We start from the raw sequence: 4589 nt of genomic DNA, 5'->3' as shown, positions 1-4589 counted from the left end.
AAAAATAAAAAAAAAATACAAGAAAATATTGAAAGCGCTTTCTACAAAACAAATCTTATTCAGATAATTTTACAGTTCAGTATATTGACCATGCTACCTACTTGAGTTTAGGCTCTGTTTGGGATAATTAATTGAGTATAGATATTAAAGGTTGATTTTCTGTAAGAATATATTTTTTTTAAGCGAAATCGCTGAACTAGCCTACCAGGTATATATGTTTTGTGTATAAGGTTGATTATCTGTTAGAATATTTTGAAGCGTTAACGCTGAACTAGATTGTGTGTAAGAATTTTTGAAGCGAAATCGCTGAACTAGCCTACCTTAATATTTAGATGTATATTATTTGTGTTTCAGCTGAACTATTATTAGATTAAGTCATGGTTTCTTATTTGTGGTTGTATTCCTTCAGAAATGTGAAGTGTTATTGATGTAGGTATTGAAATTTGACAACATTATAGGATTGAAGGATAAAATATTGTTTTCATTGTGGAACCTGGTCTTAGATTAACAAACATCCATCATACTTGCTTACCATTGGTTCCTTGTTACCACTGATACACCAAGCAACTTATAACAAGGTGGCGCCCTCTCAAAAGTTATGGAATATTCTCTCCATCACACTTAGAACTCTAGAGCTCATGTTACAAATTTTGACCCACCCCTACTCTACCAAGAAGTTCAGAATTATCTTACTGCAGGAAATTTGCAACGAGCTAGTTAGGCTACAGTATGTCTTGTTATTTAGAGGGATGTCTTAATATTTAGAGGAATGTCTTGTTATTTAGATGGATGTATTGTTATTTAGAGGGATGTCTTGTTTTTTAGAGGGTTATTTTGTTACTTGGAGGGATGTCTTGTTATTTAGAGGGATGTCTTGGTATTTGGAGGGATGTCTTGTTATTTAGAGGGATGTCTTGATATTTAGAGGGATGTCTTGTTTTTTAGAGAGATGTCTTGTTATTTAGAGGGATTTTTTGTTTTTTAGAGGGTTGTCTTGTTATTTGGAGGGATGTCTTGTTATTTAGAGGGATGTCTTAATATTTAGAGGGATGTCTTGTTTTTTAGAGGGATGTCTTGTTATTTAGAGGGATGTCTTGTTATTTGTAGAGATGTCTTGTTATTTAGAGGGATGTCTTTTTATTTAGAGGGATGTCTTGTTATTTAGAGGGATGTCTTCATATTTGGAGGGATGTCTTGTTATTTAGAGGGATGTCTTGGTATTTGGAGGGATGTCTAGTTATTTAGAGGGATGTCTTTTTATTTAGAGGGATGTCTTGTTATTTAGAGGGATGTCTTGTTATTTAGAGGGATGTCTTGTTATTTAGAGGGATGTCTTGTTATTTGAAGGGATGTCTTAATATTTAGAGGGATGTCTTGTTATTTGGAGGGATGTCTTAATATTTATAGGGATGTCTTGTTATTTAGAGGGATGTCTAGTTATTTAGAGGGATGTCTTTTTATTTAGAGGGATGTCTTGTTATTTAGAGGGATATCTTGTCATTTAGAGGGATTTCTTGTTTTTTAGAGGGTTGTCTTGTTATTTGGAGGGATGTCTTGTTATTTAGAGGGATGTTTTGGTATTTGGAGGGATGTCTTGTTATTTAGAGGGATGTCTTAATATTTGGAGGAATGACTAGTTTTTTAGATAATTGTCTTGTCATTTAGAGGGATTTCTTGTTTTTTAGAGGGTTGTCTTGTTATTTGGAGGGATGTCTTGTTATTTAGAGGGATGTCTTGGTATTTGGAGGGATGTCTTGTTATTTAGAGGGATAACTTAATATTTGGAGGAATGACTAGTTTTTTAGATAATTGTCTTGTTATTTAGAGGGATGTCTTGTTATTTAGAGGGATGTATTGCTATTTAGAGGGATGTCTTGTTATTTCGGGGGATGTCTTGTTATTTGGAGAGATATCTTGTTATTTAGAAGGATGTCTTGTTATTTAGAAGGATGTCTTGTTATTTAGAGAGATGTCTTCATATTTGGAGGGATGTCTTGTTATTTAGAGGGATGTCTTGTTATTTGGAGGGATGTCTTGTTATTAAGAGGGATGTCTTATAATTTATAGGGATGTCTTGTTATTTGGAGGTATGTCTTGTTATTTAGAGGGATGTCTTGTTATTAAGAGGGATGTCTTATAATTTAGAGGGATGTCTTGTTATTTAGAGGGACGTCTTGTTATTTAGAGGGATGTCTTGTTATTTGGAGGGATGTCTTCATATTTGGAGGGATGTCTTGTTTTTTAGAGGGATGTCTTGTTATTTGGAGGGATGTCTTGTTATTAAGAGGGATGTTTTAATATTTAGAGGGATGTCTTGTTATTTAGAGGGATGTCTTGTTATTTGGAGAGATGTCTTGTTATTTAGAGGGATGTCTTTTTATTTAGAGGGATGTCTTGTTATTTAGAGGGATGTCTTGTTATTTAGAGGGATGTCTTGTTATTAAGAGGGATGTCTTATAATTTAGAGGGATGTCTTGTTATTTAGAGGGATGTCTTGTTATTTAGAGGGATGTCTTGTTATTTAGAGGGATGTCTTCATATTTGGAGGGATGTCTTGTTTTTTAGAGGGATGTCTTGTTATTTGGAGGGATGTCTTGTTATTAAGAGGGATGTTTTAATATTTAGAGGGATGTCTTGTTATTTAGAGGGATGTCTTGTTATTTGGAGAGATGTCTTGTTATTTAGAGGGATGTCTTGTTATTTAGAGGGATGTCTTAATATTTAGAGGAATGTCTTGTTATTTAGATGGATGTCTTGTTATTTAGAGGGATGTCTTGTTTTTTAGAGGGTTATTTTGTTACTTGGAGGGATGTCTTGTTATTTAGAGGGATGTCTTGGTATTTGGAGGGATGTCTTGTTATTAAGAGGGATGTCTTGATATTTAAAGGGATGTCTTGTTTTTTAGAGAGATGTCTTGTTATTTAGAGGGATTTTTTGTTTTTTAGAGGGTTGTCTTGTTATTTGGAGGGATGTCTTGTTATTTAGAGGGATTTTTTGTTTTTTAGAGGGTTGTCTTGTTATTTGGAGGGATGTCTTGTCATTTAGAGGGATTTCTTGTTTTTTAGAGGGATGTCTTGCTATTTTGAGGGATGTCTTGTTATTTGGAGGGATGTTTTAATAGTTATAGGGATGTCTTGTTATTTAGAGGGATGTCTAGTTATTTAGAGGGATGTCTTTTTATTTAGAGGGATGTCTTGTTATTTAGAGGGATGTCTTGTCATTTAGAGGGATTTCTTGTTTTTTAAGGGTTGTCTTGTTATTTGGAGGGATGTCTTGTTATTTAGAGGGATGTCTTGGTATTTGGAGGGATGTCTTGTTATTTAGAGGGATGTCTTAATATTTGGAGGAATGACTAGTTTTTTAGAGAATTGTCTTGTTATTTAGAGGGATGTCTTGTTATTTAGAGGGATGTATTGTTATTTAGAGGGATGTCTTGTTATTTCGGGGGATGTCTTGTTATTTAGAGGGATGTCTTGTTATTTAGAGGGATGTCTTAATATTTAGAGGGATGTCTTGTTTTTTAGAGAGATGTCTTGTTATTTGGAGAGATGTCTTGTTATTTAGAGGGATGTCTTGTTATTTAGAGGGATGTCTTGTTATTTAGAGGGATGTCTTCATATTTGGAGGGATGTCTTGTTATTTAGAGGGATGTCTTGTTATTTGGAGGGATGTCTTGTTATTAAGAGTGATGTCTTATAATTTAGAGGGATGTCTAGTTATTTGGAGGTATGTCTTGTTATTTAGAGGGATGTCTTGTTATTTAGAGGGATGTCTTGTTATTTAGAGGGATGTCTTGGTATTTGGAGGGATGTCTAGTTATTTAGAGGGATGTCTTTTTATTTAGAGGGATGTCTTGTTATTTAGAGGGATGTCTTGTTATTTAGAGGGATGTATTGTTATTTAGAGGGATGTCTTGGTATTTGGAGGGATATCTTGTTATTTAGAGGGATGTCTTAATATTTGGAGGAATGACTAGTTTTTTAGAGAATTGTCTTGTTATTTAGAGGGATGTCTTGTTATTTAGAGGGATGTATTGTTATTTAGAGGGATGTCTTGTTATTTAAAGGGATGTCTTAATATTTAGAGGGATGTCTTGTTATTTAGAGGGATGTCTTGTTATTTAGAGGGATTTCTTGTTATTTGGAGGGATGTCTTGTTATTTAGAGGGATGTCTTGTTATTTAGAGGGATGTCTTGTTTTTAAAGGGTTGTCTTGTTATTTGGAGGGATGTCTTAATATTTAGAGGGATGTCTTGGTATTTGGAGGGATGTCTTGTTATTTTGAGGGATGTCTTAATATTTAGCGGAATGTCTAGTTTATTAGAGGGTTGTCTTGTTATTTGGAGGGATGTCTTGTTTTTTAGAGGGTTGTCTTGTTATTTAGAGGGATGTCTTGATATTTAGAGGGATGTCTTGTTATTTAGAGGGATGTCTTGATATTTAGAGGGATGTCTTGTTTTTTAGAGAGATGTCTTGTTATTTAGAGGGATTTTTTGTTTTTTAGAGGGTTGTCTTGTTATTTGGAGGGATGTCTTGTTATTTAGAGGGATGTCTTAATATTTAGAGGGATGTCTTGTTTTTTAGAGGGAT

This window comes from Macrosteles quadrilineatus, unplaced genomic scaffold (assembly GCF_028750875.1).
Source record: "Macrosteles quadrilineatus isolate MER2022 unplaced genomic scaffold, UCM_ALF_1.0 Scaffold_8__2_contigs__length_117827958, whole genome shotgun sequence".
In the NCBI taxonomy this organism is placed as follows: Eukaryota; Metazoa; Arthropoda; class Insecta; order Hemiptera; family Cicadellidae; genus Macrosteles; species Macrosteles quadrilineatus.
This window is presented reverse-complemented; position numbering follows the sequence as displayed.